Genomic DNA, 22,330 nt, shown 5'->3' on the forward strand with positions numbered 1-22,330 from the left:
TGGCTAAGGTGTCTTGGCTAAGGTGTCTTGGCTAATGTGTCTCGGCTAATGTGTCTTGGCTAATGTGTCTTGGCTAATGTGTCTTGGCTAATGTGTCTTGGCTAATGTGTCTCGGCTAATGTGTCTTGGCTAATGTGTCTTGGCTAAGGTGTCTTGGCTAATGTGTCTTGGTTAATGTGTCTCGGCTAATGTTTCTTGGCTAATGTGTCTCGGCTAATGTGTCTTGGCTAATGTGTCTTGGCTAAGGTGTCTTGCCTAAGGTGTCTTGGCTAATGTGTCTTGGCTAATGTGTCTTGGCTAATGTGTCTTGGCTAAGGTGTCTTGCCTAATGTGTCTCGGCTAATGTGTCTTGGCTAATGTGTCTCGGCTAATGTGTCTTGGCTAATGTGTCTTGGCTAATGTGTCTTGGCTAATGTGTCTTGGCTAATGTGTCTCGGCTAATTTGTCTTGGCTAATGTGTCTCGGCTAATGTGTCTTGGCTAAGGTGTCTTGGCTAATGTGTCTTGGCTAATGTGTCTTGGCTAATGTGTCTTGGCTTATGTGTCTTGGCTAATGTGTCTTGGCTAATGTGTCTCGGCTTGTGTGTCTTGGCTAATGTGTCTCGGCTTATGTGTCTTGGCTAATATGTCTTGGCTAAGGTGTCTTGGCTAATGTGTCTTGGCTAATGTGTCTTGGCTAATGTGTCTTGGCTAAGGTGTCTTGGCTAATGTGTCTTGGCTAATGTGTCTTGGCTAATGTGTCTTGGCTAAGGTGTCTTGGCTAAGGTGTCTCGGCTAATGTGTCTTGGCTAAAGTGTCTCGGCTAATGTGTCTTGGCTGATATGTTTTGGCTAATGTGTCTTGGCTAATGTGTCTTGGCTAATGCGTCTTGGCTAATGTGTCTTGGCTAAAGTGTCTGGGCTAAGGTGTCTTGGCTAAGGTGTCTTGGCTAATGTGTCTTGGCTAATGTGTCTTAGCTAATGTGTCTTGGCTTAAGTGTCTGGGCTAAGGTGTCTTGGCTAAGGTGTCTTGGCTAATGTGTCTTGGCTAAGGTGTCTTGGTTAATGTGTCTTGGCTAAGGTGTCTTGGCTAAGGTGTCTTGGCTAAGGTGTCTTGGCTAATGTGTCTTGGCTAATGTGTCTTGGCTAAAGTGTCTTGGCTAAAGTGTCTTGGCTAAGGTGTCTTGGCTAAGGTGTCTTAGCTCATGTGTCTTGGCTAAGGTGTCTTGGCTAAGGTGTCTTGGCTAATGTGTCTTGGCTAATGTGTCTTGGCTAATGTGTCTTGGCTAATGTGTCTTGGCTAAGGTGTCTTGGCTAATGTGTCTCGGCTAATGTGTCTTGGCTAATGTGTCTCGGCTAATGTGTCTTGGCTGATGTGTCTTGGCTAATGTGTCTTGGCTAATGTGTCTTGGCTAATGTGTCTTGGCTAATGTGTCTTGGCTAAAGTGTCTGGGCTAAGGTGTCTTGACTAAGGTGTCTTGGCTAATGTGTCTTGGCTAATGTGTCTTAGCTAATGTGTCTTGGCTAAAGTGTCTGGGCTAAGGTGTCTTGGCTAAGGTGTCTTGGCTAAGGTGTCTTGGCTAATGTGTCTTGTCTAAGGTGTCTTGGCTAATGTGTCTTGGCTAATGTGTCTTGGCTAAGGTGTCTTGGCTAAGGTGTCTTGGCTAATGTGTCTTGGCTAATGTGTCTTGGCTAAAGTGTCTTGGCTAAAGTGTCTTGGCTAAGGTGTCTTAGCTCATGTGTCGTGGCTAAGGTGTCTTGGCTAAGGTGTCTTGGCTAATGTGTCTTGGCTAATGTGTCTTGGCTAAGGTGTCTCGGCTAATTTTTCCTGGCTAATGTGTCTTGGCTAAGGTATCTTGGCTAATGTGTCTTTTCTAAGGTGTCTCGGCTAATGTGTCTTGGCTAATGTGTCTTGGCTAATGTGTCTTGGCTAATGTGTCTTGGCTAAGGTGTCTTGGCTAATGTGTCTCGGCTAATGTGTCTTGGCTAAGGTGTCTCGGCTAATGTGTCTTGGCTAATGTGTCTTGGCTAATGTGTCTTGGCTAATGTGTCTTGGCTAATGTGTCTTGGCTAATGTGTCTTTTCTAAGGTGTCTTGGCTAATGTGTCTTGGCTAATGTGTCTTAGCTAATGTAGATTTGCTACTGTGTCTTGGCTAAGGTGTCTTGGCTAATGTGTCTTAGCTAATGTGTCTTGGCTAATGTGTCTTGGCTAATGTGTCTTGGCTAATGTGTCTTGGCTAAGGTGTCTTGACTAATGTGTCTCGGTCAATGTGTCTTGGCTAAGGTGTCTCGGCTAATGTGTCTTGGCTAAGGTGTCTTGGCTAATGTGTCTTGGCTAAGGTGTCTTGGCTAATGTGTCTTGGCTAATGTGTTTTAGCTAATGTGTCTTGGCTAATGTGTCTTGGCTAATGTGTCTCGGCTTATGTGTCTTGGCAAATGTGTCTTGGCTCAGGTGTCTTGGCTAAGGTGTCTTGGCTAATGTGTCTTGGCTAATGTGTCTCGGCTAATGTGTCTTGGCTAATGTGTCTCGGCTAATGTGTCTTGGCTAATGTGTCTTGGCTAAGGTGTCTTGGCTAAGGTGTCTTGGCTAATGTGTCTCGGCTAAAGTGTCTTGGCTAATGTGTTTTAGCTAATATGTCTTAGCTAATGTGTCTTTGCTAATGTGTCTTGGCTAAGGTGTCTTGGCTAAGGTGTCTTGGCTAATGTGTCTTGGCTAATGTGTTTTAGCTAATATGTCTTAGCTAATGTGTCTTTGCTAATGTGTCTTGGCTAAGGTGTCTTGACTAATGTGTCTTGGCTAATGTGTCTTGGCTAAGGTGTCTCGGCTAATGTGTCTTGGCTAAGGTGTCTTGGCTAAGGTGTCTTAGCTAAGGTGTCTTGGCTAATGTGTCTTGGCTAATGTGTTTTAGCTAAGGTGTCTTGGCTAAGGTGTCTTGGCTAATGTGTCTTGGCTAATGTGTCTTGGCTAATGTGTCTTGGCTAAGGTGCCTTGGCAAAGGTGTCTTGGCTAAGGTGTTTTGGCTAAGGTGTCTTGGCTAAGGTGTCTTGGCTAAGGTGTCTTGACTAAGGTGTCTTTTCTAAGGTGTCTTGACTAAGGTGTCTTGGCTAATGTGTCTTGGCTAATGTGTCTTGGCTAAGGTGTCTTGGCTCAGGTGTCTTGGCTAATGTGTCTTGGCTAAGGTGTCTTGGCTAATGTGTCTTGGCTAAAAAGTCTTTACTAATGTGTCTTGGCTAAGGTGTCTTGGCTAATGTGTCTTGGCTAAGGTGTCTTGGCTAAGGTGTCTTGACCAATGTGTCTTTTCTAAGGTGTCTTGGCTAAGGTGTCTTGGCTAATGTGTCTTGGCTAATTTTTCTTGGCTAATGTGTCTTGGCTAAGGTATCTTGGCTAATGTGTCTTTTCTAAGGTGTCTCGGCTAATGTGTCTTGGCTAAGGTGTCTTGGCTAATGTGTCTTAGCTAATGTGTCTTGGCTAATGTGTCTTGGCTAATGTGTCTTGGCTAATGTGTCTTGGCTAATGTGTCTTGGCTAAGGTGTCTTGGCTCAGGTGTCTTGGCTAAAGTGTCTTGGCTAAGGTGTCTTGGCTAATGTGTCTTGGCTAAAAAGTCTTTACTAATGTGTCTTGGCTAAGGTGTCTTGGCTAATGTGTCTTAGCTAATGTGTCTTGGCTAATGTGTCTTGGCTAATGTGTCTTGGCTAAGGTGTCTTGGCTAAGGTGTCTCGGCTAATGTGTCTTGGCTAAGGTGTCTTGGCTAATGTGTCTTGGCTAATGTGTCTCGGCTAATGTGTCTTGGCTAATGTGTCTTGGCTAAGGTGTCTTGCCTAAGGTGTCTTGGCTAATGTGTCTTGGCTAATGTGTCTTGGCTAATGTGTCTTAGCTAATGTGTCTTGGCTAAGGTGTCTTGGCTAATGTGTATCGGCTAATGTGTCTTGGCTAATGTGTCTCGGCTAATGTGTCTTGGCTAATGTGTCTTGGCTAATGTGTCTTGGATAATGTGTCTTGGCTAATGTGTCTCGGCTAATGTGTCTTGGCTAAGGTGTCTTGGCTAATGTGTCTTGGCTAAGGTGTCTTGGCTAATGTGTCTTGGCTAATGTGTCTTGGCTAATGTGTCTTGGCTAATGTGTCTTGGGTATTGTGTCTTGGCTAATGTGTCTTGGCTAATGTGTCTCGGCTAATGTCTCTTGGCTAATGTGTCTCGGCTAATGTGTCTTGGCTAATGTGTCTTGGCTAATGTGTCTTTGCTAATGTGTCTTGGCTAATGTGTCTCGGCTAATGTGTCTTGGCTAATGTGTCTCGGCTTATGTGTCTTGGCTAATGTGTCTTGGCTAAGGTGTCTTGGCTAAGGTGTCTTGGCTAATGTGTCTTGGCTAATGTGTCTTGGCTAAGGTGTCTTGGCTAATGTGTCTTGGCTAATGTGTCTTGGCTAAGGTGTCTTGGCTAATGTGTCTCGGCTAATGTGTCTTGGCTAATGTGTCTCGGCTAATGTGTCTTGGCTGATGTGTCTTGGCTAATGTGTCTTGGCTAATGTGTCTTGGCTAATGTGTCTTGGCTAATGTGTCTTGGCTAAAGTGTCTGGGCTAAGGTGTCTTGGCTAAGGTGTCTTGGCTAATGTGTCTTGGCTAATGTGTCTTAGCTAATGTGTCTTGGCTAAAGTGTCTGGGCTAAGGTGTCTTGGCTAAGGTGTCTTGGCTAATGTGTCTTGGCTAATGTGTCTTGGCTAATGTGTCTTGGCTAATGTGTCTTGGCTAAGGTGTCTTGGCTAAGGTGTCTTGGCTAATGTGTCTTGGCTAATGTGTCTTGGCTAAAGTGTCTTGGCTAAAGTGTCTTGGCTAAGGTGTCTTGGCTAAGGTGTCTTAGCTCATGTGTCTTGGCTAAGGTGTCTTGGCTAAGGTGTCTTGGCTAATGTGTCTTGGCTAAGGTGTCTCGGCTAATTTTTCTTGGCTAATGTGTCTTGGCTAAGGTATCTTGGCTAATGTGTCTTTTCTAAGGTGTCTCGGCTAATGTGTCTTGGCTAATGTGTCTTGGCTAATGTGTCTTGGCTAATGTGTCTTGGCTAAGGTGTCTTGGCTAAGGTGTCTCGGCTAATGTGTCTTGGCTAATGTGTCTCGGCTAATGTGTCTTGGCTAATGTGTCTTGGCTAATGTGTCTTGGATAATGTGTCTTGGATAATGTGTCTTGGCTAATGTGTCTTGGCTAATGTGTCTTGGCTAATGTGTCTTAGCTAATGTAGATTTGCTAATGTGTCTTGGCTGATGTGTCTTGGCTAATGTGTCTTGGCTAATGTGTCTTGGCTAATGTGTCTTGGCTAATGTGTCTTGGCTAATGTGTCTTGGCTAAGGTGTCTTGACTAATGTGTCTCGGCTAATGTGTCTCGGCTAATGTGTCTCGGCTAATGTGTCTTGGCTAAGGTGTCTTGGCTAATGTGTCTTGGCTAAGGTGTCTTGGCTAATGTGTCTTGGCTAATGTGTTTTAGCTAATGTGTCTTGGCTAATGTGTCTCGGCTAAAGTGTCTTGGCTAATGTGTCTCGGCTAATGTGTCTTGGCTAAGGTGCCTTAGCAAAGGTGTCTTGGCTAATGTGTCTTGGCTAAGGTGTCTTGGCTAAGGTGTCTTGGCTAATGTGTCTTGGCTAATGTGTCTTGGCTAAGGTGTCTTGGCTAAGGTGTCTTGGCTAATGTGTCTTGGCTAATGTGTCTCGGCTAATGTGTCTTGGCTAATGTGTCTTGGCTAATGTGTCTTGGATAATGTGTCTTGGATAATGTGTCTTGGCTAAGGTGTCTTGGCTAATGTGTCTTGGCTAATGTGTCTTAGCTAATGTAGATTTGCTAATGTGTCTTGGCTGATGTGTCTTGGCTAATGTGTCTTGGCTAATGTGTCTTGGCTAATGTGTCTTGGCTAATGTGTCTTGGCTAATGTGTCTTGGCTAAGGTGTCTTGACTAATGTGTCTCGGCTAATGTGTCTTGGCTAATGTGTCTCGGCTAATGTGTCTTGGCTAAGGTGTCTTGGCTAATGTGTCTTGGCTAAGGTGTCTTGGCTAATGTGTCTTGGCTAATGTGTTTTAGCTTATGTGTCTTGGCTAAGGTGTCTTGGCTCAGGTGTCTTGGCTAATGTGTCTTGGCTAAGGTGTCTTGGCTAATGTGTCTCGGCTAAAGTGTCTTGGCTAAGGTGTCTTGGCTAATGTGTCTTGGCTAAGAAGTCTTTACTAATGTGTCTTGGCTAAGGTGTCTTGGCTAAGGTGTCTTGGCTAATGTGTCTTGACTAAGGTGTCTTGGCTAAGGTGTCTTGGCTAAGGTGTCTTGGCTAATGTGTCTTGGCTAAGGTGTCTTGGCTAAGGTGTCTCGGCTAATGTGTCTTGGCTAATGTGTCTCGGCTAATGTGTCTTGGCTAATGTGTCTTGGCTAATGTGTCTTGGATAATGTGTCTTGGATAATGTGTCTTGGCTAAGGTGTCTTGGCTAATGTGTCTTGGCTAATGTGTCTTAGCTAATGTAGATTTGCTAATGTGTCTTGGCTGATGTGTCTTGGCTAATGTGTCTTGGCTAATGTGTCTTGGCTAATGTGTCTTGGCTAATGTGTCTTGGCTAATGTGTCTTGGCTAAGGTGTCTTGACTAATGTGTCTCGGCTAATGTGTCTTGGCTAATGTGTCTCGGCTAATGTGTCTTGGCTAATGTGTCTCGGCTAATGTGTCTTGGCTAAGGTGTCTTGGCTAATGTGTCTTGGCTAAGGTGTCTTGGCTAATGTGTCTTGGCTAATGTGTTTTAGCTAATGTGTCTTGGCTAATGTGTCTCGGCTAAAGTGTCTTGGCTAATGTGTCTCGGCTAATGTGTCTTGGCTAAGGTGCCTTAGCAAAGGTGTCTTGGCTAAGGTGTCTTGGCTAATGTGTCTTGGCTAATGTGTCTTGGCTAAGGTGTCTTGGCTAATGTGTCTTGGCTAATGTGTCTTGGCTAATGTGTCTCGGCTAATGTGTCTTGGCTAATGTGTCTTGGCTAATGTGTCTTGGATAATGTGTCTTGGATAATGTGTCTTGGCTAAGGTGTCTTGGCTAATGTGTCTTGGCTAATGTGTCTTAGCTAATGTAGATTTGCTAATGTGTCTTGGCTGATGTGTCTTGGCTAATGTGTCTTGGCTAATGTGTCTTGGCTAATGTGTCTTGGCTAATGTGTCTTGGCTAATGTGTCTTGGCTAATGTGTCTTGGCTAAGGTGTCTTGACTAATGTGTCTCGGCTAATGTGTCTTGGCTAATGTGTCTCGGCTAATGTGTCTTGGCTAAGGTGTCTTGGCTAATGTGTCTTGGCTAAGGTGTCTTGCCTAAGGTGTCTTGGCTAATGTGTCTTGGCTAATGTGTCTTGGCTAATGTGTCTTGGCTAAGGTGTCTTGGCTCAGGTGTCTTGGCTAATGTGTCTTGGCTAAGGTGTCTTGGCTAATGTGTCTCGGCTAAAGTGTCTTGGCTAAGGTGTCTTGGCTAATGTGTCTTGGCTAAGAAGTCTTTACTAATGTGTCTTGGCTAAGGTGTCTTGGCTAAGGTGTCTTGGCTAATGTGTCTTGACTAAGGTGTCTTGGCTAAGGTGTCTTGGCTAAGGTGTCTTGGCTAATGTGTCTCGGCTAATGTGTCTTGGCTAATGTGTCTTGGCTAATGTGTCTTGGCTAATGTGTCTTGGCTAATGTGTCTCGGCTAATGTGTCTTGGCTAATGTGTCTTGGCTAAGGTGTCTTGGCTAATGTGTCTTGGCTAATGTGTCTCGGCTAATGTGTCTTGGCTAATGTGTCTCGGCTAATGTGTCTTGGCTAATGTGTCTTGGCTAAGGTGTCTTGCCTAAGGTGTCTTGGCTAATGTGTCTTGGCTAATGTGTCTTGGCTAATGTGTCTTGGCTAATGTGTCTTGGCTAAGGTGTCTTGGCTAATGTGTCTCGGCTAATGTGTCTTTGCTAATGTGTCTCGGCTAATGTGTCTTGGCTAATGTGTCTTGGCTAATGTGTCTTGGCTAATGTGTCTTGGCTAATGTGTCTCGGCTAATGTGTCTTGGCTAATGTGTCTTGGCTAATGTGTCTTGGCTAAGGTGTCTTGGCTAATGTGTCTTGGCTAATGTGTCTTGGCTAATGTGTCTTGGCTAATGTGTCTTGGGTATTGTGTCTTGGCTAATGTGTCTTGGCTAATGTGTCTTGGCTAATGTGTCTTGGCTAATGTGTCTTGGCTAAGGTGTCTTGGCTAATGTGTCTCGGCTAATGTGTCTTGACTAATGTGTCTAGGCTAATGTGTCTTGGCTAATGTGTCTTGGCTAATGTGTCTTGGCTAATGTGTCTCGGCTAATGTGTCTAAGCGAAGGTGTCTTGGGTAAGGTGTCTTGGCTAATGTGTCTTGGCTAATGTGTCTTGGCTAATGTGTCTTGGCTAATGTGTCTCGGCTAATGTGTCTTGGCTAATGTGTCTTGGCTAATGTGTCTTGGCTAATGTGTCTTGGCTAATGTGTCTCGGCTAATGTGTCTTGGCTAATGTGTCTTGGCTAATGTGTCTTGGATAATGTGTCTTGGATAATGTGTCTTGGCTAAGGTGTCTTGGCTAATGTGTCTTGGCTAATGTGTCTTAGCTAATGTAGATTTGCTAATGTGTCTTGGCTGATGTGTCTTGGCTAATGTGTCTTGGCTAATGTGTCTTGGCTAATGTGTCTTGGCTAATGTGTCTTGGCTAATGTGTCTTGGCTAAGGTGTCTTGACTAATGTGTCTCGGCTAATGTGTCTTGGCTAATGTGTCTCGGCTAATGTGTCTTGGCTAAGGTGTCTTGGCTAATGTGTCTTGGCTAAGGTGTCTTGGCTAATGTGTCTTGGCTAATGTGTTTTAGCTAATGTGTCTTGGCTAATGTGTCTCGGCTAAAGTGTCTTGGCTAATGTGTCTCGGCTAATGTGTCTTGGCTAAGGTGCCTTAGCAAAGGTGTCTTGGCTAATGTGTCTTGGCTAAGGTGTCTTGGCTAAGGTGTCTTGGCTAATGTGTCTTGGCTAATGTGTCTTGGCTAAGGTGTCTTGGCTAATGTGTCTTGGCTAATGTGTCTCGGCTAATGTGTCTTGGCTAATGTGTCTTGGCTAATGTGTCTTGGATAATGTGTCTTGGATAATGTGTCTTGGCTAAGGTGTCTTGGCTAATGTGTCTTGGCTAATGTGTCTTAGCTAATGTAGATTTGCTAATGTGTCTTGGCTGATGTGTCTTGGCTAATGTGTCTTGGCTAATGTGTCTTGGCTAATGTGTCTTGGCTAATGTGTCTCGGCTAATGTGTCTTGGCTAAGGTGTCTTGACTAATGTGTCTCGGCTAATGTGTCTTGGCTAATGTGTCTCGGCTAATGTGTCTTGGCTAAGGTGTCTTGGCTAATGTGTCTTGGCTAAGGTGTCTTGGCTAATGTGTCTTGGCTAATGTGTTTTAGCTAATGTGTCTTGGCTAAGGTGTCTTGGCTCAGGTGTCTTGGCTAATGTGTCTTGGCTAAGGTGTCTTGGCTAATGTGTCTCGGCTAAAGTGTCTTGGCTAAGGTGTCTTGGCTAATGTGTCTTGGCTAAGAAGTCTTTACTAATGTGTCTTGGCTAAGGTGTCTTGGCTAAGGTGTCTTGGCTAATGTGTCTTGGCTAATGTGTCTCGGCTAATGTGTCTTGGCTAAGGTGTCTTGGCTAATGTGTCTTGGCTAAGGTGTCTTGGCTAATGTGTCTTGGCTAATGTGTTTTAGCTAATGTGTCTTGGCTAAGGTGTCTTGGCTCAGGTGTCTTGGCTAATGTGTCTTGGCTAAGGTGTCTTGGCTAATGTGTCTCGGCTAAAGTGTCTTGGCTAAGGTGTCTTGGCTAATGTGTCTTGGCTAATGTGTCTTGGCTAAGGTGTCTTGGCTGATGTGTCTTGGCTAATGTGTCTTGGCTAATGTGTCTTGGCTAATGTGTCTTGGCTAATGTGTCTTGGCTAAGGTGTCTTGACTAATGTGTCTCGGCTAATGTGTCTTGGCTAATGTGTCTCGGCTAATGTGTCTTGGCTAAGGTGTCTTGGCTAATGTGTCTTGGCTAATGTGTCTTGGCTAATGTGTCTTGGCTAATGTGTCTCGGCTAAAGTGTCTTGGCTAATGTGTCTCGGCTAATGTGTCTTGGCTAAGGTGCCTTAGCAAAGGTGTCTTGGCTAATGTGTCTTGGCTAAGGTGTCTTGGCTAAGGTGTCTTGGCTAATGTGTCTTGGCTAATGTGTCTTGGCTAAGGTGTCTTGGCTAAGGTGTCTTGGCTAATGTGTCTTGGCTAATGTGTCTCGGCTAATGTGTCTTGGCTAATGTGTCTTGGCTAATGTGTCTTGGATAATGTGTCTTGGATAATGTGTCTTGGCTAAGGTGTCTTGGCTAATGTGTCTTGGCTAATGTGTCTTAGCTAATGTAGATTTGCTAATGTGTCTTGGCTGATGTGTCTTGGCTAATGTGTCTTGGCTAATGTGTCTTGGCTAATGTGTCTTGGCTAATGTGTCTTGGCTAATGTGTCTTGGCTAAGGTGTCTTGACTAATGTGTCTCGGCTAATGTGTCTTGGCTAATGTGTCTCGGCTAATGTGTCTTGGCTAAGGTGTCTTGGCTAATGTGTCTTGGCTAAGGTGTCTTGGCTAATGTGTCTTGGCTAATGTGTTTTAGCTAATGTGTCTTGGCTAAGGTGTCTTGGCTCAGGTGTCTTGGCTAATGTGTCTTGGCTAAGGTGTCTTGGCTAATGTGTCTCGGCTAAAGTGTCTTGGCTAAGGTGTCTTGGCTAATGTGTCTTGGCTAAGAAGTCTTTACTAATGTGTCTTGGCTAAGGTGTCTTGGCTAAGGTGTCTTGGCTAATGTGTCTTGACTAAGGTGTCTTGGCTAAGGTGTCTTGGCTAAGGTGTCTTGGCTAATGTGTCTCGGCTAATGTGTCTTGGCTAATGTGTCTTGGCTAATGTGTCTTGGCTAATGTGTCTTGGCTAATGTGTCTCGGCTAATGAGTCTTGGCTAATGTGTCTTGGCTAAGGTGTCTTGGCTAATGTGTCTTGGCTAATGTGTCTCGGCTAATGTGTCTTGGCTAATGTGTCTCGGCTAATGTGTCTTGGCTAATGTGTCTTGGCTAAGGTGTCTTGCCTAAGGTGTCTTGGCTAATGTGTCTTGGCTAATGTGTCTTGGCTAATGTGTCTTGGCTAATGTGTCTTGGCTAAGGTGTCTTGGCTAATGTGTCTCGGCTAATGTGTCTTTGCTAATGTGTCTCGGCTAATGTGTCTTGGCTAATGTGTCTTGGCTAATGTGTCTTGGCTAATGTGTCTTGGCTAATGTGTCTCGGCTAATGTGTCTTGGCTAATGTGTCTTGGCTAATGTGTCTTGGCTAAGGTGTCTTGGCTAATGTGTCTTGGCTAATGTGTCTTGGCTAATGTGTCTTGGCTAATGTGTCTTGGGTATTGTGTCTTGGCTAATGTGTCTTGGCTAATGTGTCTTGGCTAATGTGTCTTGGCTAATGTGTCTTGGCTAAGGTGTCTTGGCTAATGTGTCTCGGCTAATGTGTCTTGGCTAATGTGTCTAGGCTAATGTGTCTTGGCTAATGTGTCTTGGCTAATGTGTCTTGGCTAATGTGTCTCGGCTAATGTGTCTAAGCGAAGGTGTCTTGGCTAAGGTGTCTTGGCTAAGGTGTCTTGGCTAATGTGTCTTGGCTAATGTGTCTTGGCTAATGTGTCTTGGCTAATGTGTCTCGGCTAATGTGTCTTGGCTAATGTGTCTTGGCTAATGTGTCTTGGCTAATGTGTCTTGGCTAATGTGTCTCGGCTAATGTGTCTTGGCTAATGTGTCTTGGCTAATGTGTCTTGGATAATGTGTCTTGGATAATGTGTCTTGGCTAAGGTGTCTTGGCTAATGTGTCTTGGCTAATGTGTCTTAGCTAATGTAGATTTGCTAATGTGTCTTGGCTGATGTGTCTTGGCTAATGTGTCTTGGCTAATGTGTCTTGGCTAATGTGTCTTGGCTAATGTGTCTTGGCTAATGTGTCTTGGCTAAGGTGTCTTGACTAATGTGTCTCGGCTAATGTGTCTTGGCTAATGTGTCTCGGCTAATGTGTCTTGGCTAAGGTGTCTTGGCTAATGTGTCTTGGCTAAGGTGTCTTGGCTAATGTGTCTTGGCTAATGTGTTTTAGCTAATGTGTCTTGGCTAATGTGTCTCGGCTAAAGTGTCTTGGCTAATGTGTCTCGGCTAATGTGTCTTGGCTAAGGTGCCTTAGCAAAGGTGTCTTGGCTAATGTGTCTTGGCTAAGGTGTCTTGGCTAAGGTGTCTTGGCTAAGGTGTCTTGGCTAATGTGTCTTGGCTAATGTGTCTTGGCTAAGGTGTCTTGGCTAAGGTGTCTTGGCTAATGTGTCTTGGCTAATGTGTCTCGGCTAATGTGTCTTGGCTAATGTGTCTTGGCTAATGTGTCTTGGATAATGTGTTTTGGATAATGTGTCTTGGCTAAGGTGTCTTGGCTAATGTGTCTTGGCTAATGTGTCTTAGCTAATGTAGATTTGCTAATGTGTCTTGGCTAATGTGTCTTGGCTAATGTGTCTTGGCTAATGTGTCTTGGCTAATGTGTCTTGGCTAATGTGTCTTGGCTAAGGTGTCTTGACTAATGTGTCTCGGCTAATGTGTCTTGGCTAATGTGTCTCGGCTAATGTGTCTTGGCTAAGGTGTCTTGGCTAATGTGTCTTGGCTAAGGTGTCTTGGCTAATGTGTCTTGGCTAATGTGTTTTAGCTAATGTGTCTTGGCTAAGGTGTCTTGGCTCAGGTGTCTTGGCTAATGTGTCTTGGCTAAGGTGTCTTGGCTAATGTGTCTCGGCTAAAGTGTCTTGGCTAAGGTGTCTTGGCTAATGTGTCTTGGCTAAGAAGTCTTTACTAATGGGTCTTGGCTAAGGTGTCTTGGCTAAGGTGTCTTGGCTAATGTGTCTTGACTAAGGTGTCTTGGCTAAGGTGTCTTGGCTAAGGTGTCTTGGCTAATGTGTCTTGGCTAAGGTGTCTTGGCTAAGGTGTCTCGGCTAATGTGTCTTGGCTAATGTGTCTCGGCTAATGTGTCTTGGCTAATGTGTCTTGGCTAATGTGTCTTGGATAATGTGTCTTGGATAATGTGTCTTGGCTAAGGTGTCTTGGCTAATGTGTCTTGGCTAATGTGTCTTAGCTAATGTAGATTTGCTAATGTGTCTTGGCTGATGTGTCTTGGCTAATGTGTCTTGGCTAATGTGTCTTGGCTAATGTGTCTTGGCTAATGTGTCTTGGCTAATGTGTCTTGGCTAATGTGTCTTGGCTAAGGTGTCTTGACTAATGTGTCTCGGCTAATGTGTCTTGGCTAATGTGTCTCGGCTAATGTGTCTTGGCTAAGGTGTCTTGGCTAATGTGTCTTGGCTAATGTGTTTTAGCTAATGTGTCTTGGCTAATGTGTCTCGGCTAAAGTGTCTTGGCTAATGTGTCTCGGCTAATGTGTCTTGGCTAAGGTGCCTTAGCAAAGGTGTCTTGGCTAATGTGTCTTGGCTAAGGTGTCTTGGCTAAGGTGTCTTGGCTAATGTGTCTTGGCTAATGTGTCTTGGCTAAGGTGTCTTGGCTAAGGTGTCTTGGCTAATGTGTCTTGGCTAATGTGTCTCGGCTAATGTGTCTTGGCTAATGTGTCTTGGCTAATGTGTCTTGGATAATGTGTCTTGGATAATGTGTCTTGGCTAAGGTGTCTTGGCTAATGTGTCTTGGCTAATGTGTCTTAGCTAATGTAGATTTGCTAATGTGTCTTGGCTGATGTGTCTTGGCTAATGTGTCTTGGCTAATGTGTCTTGGCTAATGTGTCTTGGCTAATGTGTCTTGGCTAATGTGTCTTGGCTAATGTGTCTTGGCTAAGGTGTCTTGACTAATGTGTCTCGGCTAATGTGTCTTGGCTAATGTGTCTCGGCTAATGTGTCTTGGCTAAGGTGTCTTGGCTAATGTGTCTTGGCTAAGGTGTCTTGGCTAATGTGTCTTGGCTAATGTGTTTTAGCTAATGTGTCTTGGCTAAGGTGTCTTGGCTCAGGTGTCTTGGCTAATGTGTCTTGGCTAAGGTGTCTTGGTTAATGTGTCTCGGCTAAGGTGTCTTGGCTAAGGTGTCTTGGCTAATGTGTCTTGGCTAAGAAGTCTTTACTAATGTGTCTTGGCTAAGGTGTCTTGGCTAAGGTGTCTTGGCTAATGTGTCTTGACTAAGGTGTCTTGGCTAAGGTGTCTTGGCTAAGGTGTCTTGGCTAATGTGTCTCGGCTAATGTGTCTTGGCTAATGTGTCTTGGCTAATGTGTCTTGGCTAATGTGTCTTGGCTAATGTGTCTCGGCTAATGAGTCTTGGCTAATGTGTCTTGGCTAAGGTGTCTTGGCTAATGTGTCTTGGCTAATGTGTCTCGGCTAATGTGTCTTGGCTAATGTGTCTCGGCTAATGTGTCTTGGCTAATGTGTCTTGGCTAAGGTGTCTTGCCTAAGGTGTCTTGGCTAATGTGTCTTGGCTAATGTGTCTTGGCTAATGTGTCTTGGCTAATGTGTCTTGGCTAAGGTGTCTTGGCTAATGTGTCTTGGCTAATGTGTCTCGGCTAATGTGTCTCGGCTAATGTGTCTTGGCTAATGTGTCTTGGCTAATGTGTCTTGGCTAATGTGTCTTGGCTAATGTGTCTCGGCTAATGTGTCTTGGCTAATGTGTCTTGGCTAATGTGTCTTGGCTAAGGTGTCTTGGCTAATGTGTCTTGGCTAATGTGTCTTGGCTAATGTGTCTTGGCTAATGTGTCTTGGGTATTGTGTCTTGGCTAAGGTGTCTTGGCTAATGTGTCTTGGCTAATGTGTCTTGGCTAATGTGTCTTGGCTAAGGTGTCTTGGCTAATGTGTCTCGGCTAATGTGTCTTGGCTAATGTGTCTAGGCTAATGTGTCTTGGCTAATGTGTCTTGGCTAATGTGCCTTGGCAAAGGTGTCTCGGCTAATGTGTCTAAGCGAAGGTGTCTTGGCTAAGGTGTCTTGGCTAAGGTGTCTTGGCTAATGTGTCTTGGCTAATGTGTCTTGGCTAATGTGTCTTGGCTAATGTGTCTCGGCTAATGTGTCTTGGCTAATGTGTCTTGGCTAATGTGTCTTGGCTAATGTGTCTTAGCTAATGTGTCTCGGCTAATGTGTCTTGGCTAATGTGTCTTGGCTAATGTGTCTTGGCTAAGGTGTCTTGGCTAATGTGTCTTGGCTAATGTGTCTTGGCTAATGTGTCTTGGCTAAGGTGTCTCGGCTAATGTGTCTTGGCTCATGTGTCTTGGCTAATGTGTCTTGGCTAATGTGTCTTGGCTAAGGTGTCTTGGCTAATGTGTCTCGGCTAATGTGTCTTGGCTAATGTGTCTCGGCTAATGTGTCTTGGCTTATGTGTCTTGGCTAATGTGTCTTGGCTAATGTGTCTTTTCTAAGGTGTCTTGGCTAATGTGTCTTGGCTAATGTGTCTTAGCTAATGTAGATTGGCTAATGTGTCTTGGCTAAGGTGTCTTGGCTAATGTGTCTTAGCTAATGTGTCTTGGCTAATGTGTCTTTGCTAATGTGTCTTGGCTAAGGTGTCTTGGCTAAGGTGTCTTGACTAATGTGTCTCGGCTAATGTGTCTTGGCTAAGGTGTCCCGGATATTGTGTCTTGGCTAATGTGTCTTGGCTAATGTGTCTTGGCTAATGTGTCTTGGCTAATGTGTCTTGTCTAATGTGTTTTAGCTAATGTGTCTTGGCTAATGTGTCTTGGCTAAAGTGTCTTGGCTAATGTGTCTTGGCTAATGTGTCTTGGCTAAGGTGCCTTGGCAAAGGTGTCTTGGCTAAGGTGTTTTGGCTAAGGTGTCTTGGCTAAGGTGTCTTGGCTAAGGTGTCTTGACTAATGTGTCTTTTCTAAGGGGTCTTGGCTAAGGTGTCTTGGCTAATGTGTCTTGGCTAAGGTGTCTTGGCTCAGGTGTCTTGGCTAATGTGTCTTGGCTAAGGTGTCTTGGCTAAGGTGTCTTGGCTAATGTGTCTCGGCTAAAGTGTCTTGGCTAAGGTGTCTTGGCTAATGTGTCTTGGCTAAGAAGTCTTTACTAAGGTGTCTTGGCTAAGGTGTCTTGGCTAATGTGTCTTGGCTAATGTGTCTTGGCTAAGGTGTCTTGGCTAAGGTGTCTTGGCTAAGGTGTCTTGGCTAATGTGTCTCGGCTAATGTGTCTTGGCTAATGTGTCTTGGCTAATGTGTCTTGGCTAATGTGTCTTGGCTAATGTGTCTCGGCTAATGTGTCTTGGCTAATGTGTCTTGGCTAAGGTGTCTTGGCTAATGTGTCTTGGCTAATGTGTCTCGGCTAATGTTTCTTGGCTAATGTGTCTCGGCTAATGTGTCTTGGCTAATGTGTCTTGGCTAAGGTGTCTTGCCTAAGGTAACTTGGCTAATGTGTCTTGGCTAATGTGTCTTGGCTAATGTGTCTTGGCTAAGGTGTCTTGCCTAATGTGTCTCGGCTAATGTGTCTTGGCTAATGTGTCTCGGCTAATGTGTCTTGGCTAATGTGTCTTGGCTAATGTGTCTTGGCTAATGTGTCTTGGCTAATGTGTCTCGGCTAATGTGTCTTGGCTAATGTGTCTCGGCTAATGTGTCTTGGCTAAGGTGTCTTGGCTAATGTGTCTTGGCTAATGTGTCTTGGCTAATGTGTCTTGGCTAATGTGTCTTGGGTATTGTGTCTTGGCTAATGTGTCTTGGCTAATGTGTCTCGGCTAATGTGGCCTGGCTAATGTGTCTTGGCTAATGTGTCTTTTCTAAGGTGTCTTGGCTAATGTGTCTTGGCTAATGTGTCTTGGCTAATGTGTCTTGGCTAATGTATCTTGGCTAAGGTGTCTTGGCTAATGTGTCTTAGCTAATGTGTCTTGACTAATGTGTCTTGGCTAATGTGTCTCGGCTAATGTGTCTTGGCTAAGGTGTCTTGGCTAAGGTGTCTTGGCTAATGTGTCTTGGCTAATGTGTCTTGGCTAAGGTGTCTTGGCTAATGTGTCTTGGCTAATGTGTCTTGGCTAATGTGTCTTGGCTAAGGTGTCTTGGCTAATGTGTCTTGGCTAATGTGTCTTGGCTAATGTATCTCGGCTAATGTGTCTTGGCTGATGTGTCTTGGCTAATGTGTCTTGGCTAATGTGTCTTGGCTAATGTGTCTTGGCTAAGGTGTCTCGGCTAATGTGTCTTGGCTAATGTGTCTTGGCTAATGTGTCTTGGCTAAGGTGTCTTGGCTAATGTGTCTCGGCTAATGTGTCTTGGCTAATGTGTCTCGGCTAATGTGTCTTGGCTAATGTGTCTTGGCTAATGTGTCTTGGCTAATGTATCTTGGCTAAGGTGTCTTGGCTAATGTGTCTTAGCTAATGTGTCTTGGCTAATGTGTCTTGGCTAATGTGTCTTGGCTAATGTGTCTTGGCTAATGTGTCTTGGCTAATGTGTCTTTTCTAAGGTGTCTTGGCTAATGTGTATTGGCAAATGTGTCTTGGCTAAGGTGTCTTGACTAATGTATCTTGGCTAAGGTGTCTTGGCTAATGTGTTTTGGCTAAGGTGTCTTGGCTAATGTGTCTTGGCTAATGTGTCTTGGCTAATGTGTCTTGGCTAAGGTGTCTTGGCTAATGTGTCTTGGCTAATGTGTCTAGGCTAATGTGTCTCGGCTAATGTGTCTTGGCTGATGTGTCTTGGCTAATGTGTCTTGGCTAATGTGTCTTAGCTAATGTGTCTTGGCTAAGGTGTCTCGGCTAATGTGTCTTGGCTAATGTGTCTTGGCTAATGTGTCTTGGCTAAGGTGTCTTGGCTAATGTGTCTCGGCTAATGTGTCTTGGCTAATGTGTCTCGGCTAATGTGTCTTGGCTAATGTGTCTTGGCTAATGTGTCTTGGCTAATGTGTCTTGGCTAATGTGTCTTTTCTAAGGTGTCTTGGCTAATGTGTCTTGGCTAATGTGTCTTGGCTAATGTGTCTTGGCTAATGTATCTTGGCTAAGGTGTCTTGGCTAATGTGTCTTAGCCAATGTGTCTTGGCTAATGTGTCTTGGCTAATGTGTCTTGGCTAAGGTGTCTCGGCTAATGTGTCTTGGCTAATGTGTCTTGGCTAATGTGTCTTGGCTAAGGTGTCTTGGCTAATGTGTCTCGGCTAATGTGTCTTGGCTAATGTGTCTCGGCTAATGTGTCTTGGCTAATGTGTCTTGGCTAATGTGTCTTGGCTAATGTGTCTTGGCTAATATGTCTTTTCTAAGGTGTCTTGGCTAATGTGTCTTGGCTAATGTGTCTTGGCTAATGTGTCTTGGCTAATGTATCTTGGCTAAGGTGTCTTGGCTAATGTGTCTTAGCTAATGTGTCTTGGCTAATGTGTCTTGGCTAATGTGTCTTGGCTAAGATGTCTTGGCTAAGGTGTCTTGACTAATGTGTCTCGGCTAATGTGTTTTGGCTAAGGTGTCTCGGATAATGTGTCTTGGCTAAGGTGTCTTGGCTAAGGTGTCTTGGCTAAGGTGTCTTGGCTAATGTGTCTTGTCTAATGTGTTTTAGCTAAGGTGTCTTGGCTAATGTGTCTTGGCTAAGGTGCCTTGGCTAATGTGTCTTGGCTAATGTGTCTTGGCTATGGTGCCTTGGCAAAGGTGTCATGGCTAAGGTGTTTTGGCTAAGGTGTCTTGGCTAATGTGTCTTGGCTAAGGTGTCTTGACTAATGTGTCTTTTCTAAGGTGTCTTGGCTAAGGTGTCTTGGCTAATGTGTCTTGGCTAAGGTGTCTTGGCTCAGGTGTCTTGGCTAATGTGTCTTGGCTAAGGTGTCTTGGCTAAGGTGTCTTGGCTAATGTGTCTCGGCTAAAGTGTCTTGGCTAAGGTGTCTTGGCTAAGGTGTCTTGGCTAAGAAGTCTTTACTAATGTGTCTTGGCTAAGGTGTCTTGGCTAAGGTGTCTTGGCTAATGTGTCTTGGCTAAGGTGTCTTGGCTAAGGTGTCTTGGCTAAGGTGTCTTGGCTAATGTGTCTCGGCTAATGTGTCTTGGCTAATGTGTCTTGGCTAATGTGTCTTGGCTAATGTGTCTTGGCTAATGTGTCTCGGCTAATGTGTCTTGGCAAATGTGTCTTGGCTAAGGTGTCTTGGCTAATGTGTCTTGGCTAATGTGTCTCGGCTAATGTTTCTTGGCTAATGTCTCTCGGCTAATGTGTCTTGGCTAATGTGTCTTGGCTAAGGTGTCTTGCCTAAGGTGTCTTGGCTAATGTGTCTTGGCTAATGTGTCTTGGCTAATGTGTCTTGGCTAAGGTGTCTTGCCTAATGTGTCTCGGCCAATGTGTCTTGGCTAATGTGTCTCGGCTAATGTGTCTTGGCTAATGTGTTTTGGCTAATGTGTCTTGGCTAACGTGTCTTGGCTAATGTGTCTTGGCTAATGTGTCTTGGCTAAGGTGTCTTGGCTAATGTGTCTCGGCTAATGTGTCTTGGCTAATGTGTCTCGGCTAATGTGTCTTGGCTAATGTGTCTTGGCTAATGTGTCTTGGCTAATGTGTCTTGGCTAATGTGTCTTTTCTAAGGTGTCTTGGCTAATGTGTCTTGGCTAATGTGTCTTGGCTAATGTGTCTTGGCTAATGTATCTTGGCTAATGTCTCTCGGCTAATGTGTCTTGGCTAATGTGTCTTGGCTAAGGTGTCTTGCCTAAGGTGTCTTGGCTAATGTGTCTTGTCTAATGTGTTTTAGCTAATGTGTCTTGGCTAATGTGTCTTGGCTAAAGCGTCTTGGCTAATGTGTCTTGGCTAATGTGTCTTGGCTAAGGTGCCTTGGCAAAGGTGTCTTGGCTAAGGTGTTTTGGCTAAGGTGTCTTGGCTAAGGTGTCTTGGCTAAGGTGTCTTGACTAATGTGTCTTTTCTAAAGTGTCTTGGCTAAGGTGTCTTGGCTAATGTGTCTTGGCTAAGGTGTCTTGGCTCAGGTGTCCTGGCTAATGTGTCTTGGCTAAGGTGTCTTGGCTAAGGTGTCTTGGCTAATGTGTCTCGGCTAAAGTGTCTTGGCTAAGGTGTCTTGGCTAATGTGTCTTGGCTAAGAAGTCTTTACTAAGGTGTCTTGGCTAAGGTGTCTTGGCTAATGTGTCTTGGCTAATGTGTCTTGGCTAAGGTGTCTTGGCTAATGTGTCTTGGCTAAGGTGTCTTGGCTAATGTGTCTCGGCTAATGTGTCTTGGCTAATGTGTCTTGGCTAATGTGTCTTGGCTAATGTGTCTTGGCTAATGTGTCTTTTCTAAGGTGTCTTGGCTAAGGTGTCTTGGCTAAGGTGTCTTGGCTAAGGTGTCTTGGCTAATGTGTCTCGGCTAATGTGTCTTGGCTAATGTGTCTTGGCTAATGTGTCTTGGCTAATGTGTCTTGGCTAATGTGTCTCGGCTAATGTGTCTTGGCAAATGTGTCTTGGCTAAGGTGTCTTGGCTAATGTGTCTTGGCTAATGTGTCTCGGCTAATGTTTCTTGGCTAATGTCTCTCGGCTAATGTGTCTTGGCTAATGTGTCTTGGCTAAGGTGTCTTGCCTAAGGTGTCTTGGCTTATGTGTCTTGGCTAATGTGTCTTGGCTAATGTGTCTTGGCTAAGGTGTCTTGCCTAATGTGTCTCGGCCAATGTGTCTTGGCTAATGTGTCTCGGCTAATGTGTCTTGGCTAATGTGTCTTGGCTAATGTGTCTTGGCTAAGGTGTCTTGGCTAATGTGTCTTGGCTAATGTGTCTTGGCTAAGGTGTCTTGGCTAATGTGTCTCGGCTAATGTGTCTTGGCTAATGTGTCTCGGCTAATGTGTCTTGGCTAATGTGTCTTGGCTAATGTGTCTTGGCTAATGTGTCTTGGCTAATGTGTCTTTTCTAATGTGTCTTGGCTAAGGTGTCTTGGCTAATGTGTCTCGGCTAATGTGTCTCGGCTAATGTTTCTTGGCTAATGTCTCTCGGCTAATGTGTCTTGGCTAATGTGTCTTGGCTAAGGTGTCTTGCCTAAGGTGTCTTGCCTAAGGTGTCTTGGCTAATGTGTCTTGGCTAATGTGTCTTGGCTAAGGTGTCTTGGCTAATGTGTCTTGGCTAATGTGTCTTGGCTAAGGTGTCTTGGCTAATGTGTCTTGGCTAATGTGTCTCGGCTAATGTTTCTTGGCTAATGTCTCTCGGCTAATGTGTCTTGGCTAATGTGTCTTGGCTAAGGTGTCTTGCCTAAGGTGTCTTGGCTAATGTGTCTTGGCTAATGTGTCTTGGCTAATGTGTCTTGGCTAAGGTGTCTCGGCTAATGTGTCTTGGCTAATGTGTCTTGGCTAAGGTGTCTTGCCTAAGGTGTCTTGGCTAATGTGTCTTGGCTAATGTGTCTTGGCTAATGTGTCTTGGCTAAGGTGTCTTGGCTAATGTGTCTCGGCTAATGTGTCTTGGCTAAGGTGTCTTGGCTAATGTGTCTTGGCTAATGTGTCTCGGCTAATGTTTCTTGGCTAATGTCTCTCGGCTAATGTGTCTTGGCTAATGTGTCTTGGCTAAGGTGTCTTGCCTAAGGTGTCTTGGCTAATGTGTCTTGGCTAATGTGTCTTGGCTAAGGTGTCTCGGCTAATGTGTCTTGGCTAATGTGTCTTGGCTAATGTGTCTTGGCTAATGTGTCTTGGCTAAGGTGTCTTGGCTAATGTGTCTCGGCTCATGTGTCTTGGCTAATGTGTCTTGGCTAAGGTGTCTTGGCTAATGTGTCTTGGCTAATGTGTCTTGGCTAATGTGTCTTGGCTAATGTGTCTTGGCTAATGTGTCTTGGCTAAGGTGTCTTGGCTAATGTGTCTCGGCTAATGTGTCTTGGCTAATGTGTCTCGGCTAATGTGTCTTGGCTAATGTGTCTTGGCTAATGTGTCTTGGCTAATGTGTCTTGGCTAATGTGTCTTGGCTAATGTATCTTGGCTAAGGTGTCTTGGCTAATGTGTCTTAGCTAATGTGTCTTGGCTAATGTGTCTTGGCTAATGTGTCTTGGCTAAGGTGTCTTGGCTAAGGTGTCTTGACTAATGTGTCTCGGCTAATGTGTCTTGGCTAAGGTGTCTCGGATAATGTGTCTTGGCTAAGGTGTCTTGGCCAATGTGTCTTGGCTAATGTGTCTCGGCTAATGTGTCTTGGCTAATGTGTTTTGGCTAATGTGTCTTGGCTAACGTGTCTTGGCTAATGTGTCTTGGCTAATGTGTCTTGGCTAAGGTGTCTTGGCTAATGTGTCTCGGCTAATGTGTCTTGGCTAATGTGTCTCGGCTAATGTGTCTTGGCTAATGTGTCTTGGCTAATGTGTCTTGGCTAATGTGTCTTGGCTAATGTGTCTTTTCTAAGGTGTCTTGGCTAATGTGTCTTGGCTAATGTGTCTTGGCTAATGTGTCTTGGCTAATGTATCTTGGCTAATGTCTCTCGGCTAATGTGTCTTGGCTAATGTGTCTTGGCTAAGGTGTCT

General features: G+C 44.7%; 1 protein-coding gene across 1 annotated transcript in view; it reads left to right on the forward strand.

Moving 5' to 3' along the window:
* LOC125774396 (uncharacterized) overlaps positions 1-22,330 on the forward strand; it is a 158,030-nt gene that overhangs the window by 70,773 nt on the left and 64,927 nt on the right. The window contains exons 11-13 of the mRNA XM_049444624.1: positions 6,057-6,672; positions 9,977-12,776; positions 14,037-14,302. The gene's annotated coding sequence lies outside the window, so the exon portion shown is untranslated. The remainder of the gene's footprint in view (positions 1-6,056; positions 6,673-9,976; positions 12,777-14,036; positions 14,303-22,330) is intronic.

This window comes from Anopheles funestus, unplaced genomic scaffold (assembly GCF_943734845.2).
Source record: "Anopheles funestus unplaced genomic scaffold, idAnoFuneDA-416_04 scaffold_36_ctg1, whole genome shotgun sequence".
Classification (NCBI taxonomy): Eukaryota; Metazoa; Arthropoda; class Insecta; order Diptera; family Culicidae; genus Anopheles; species Anopheles funestus.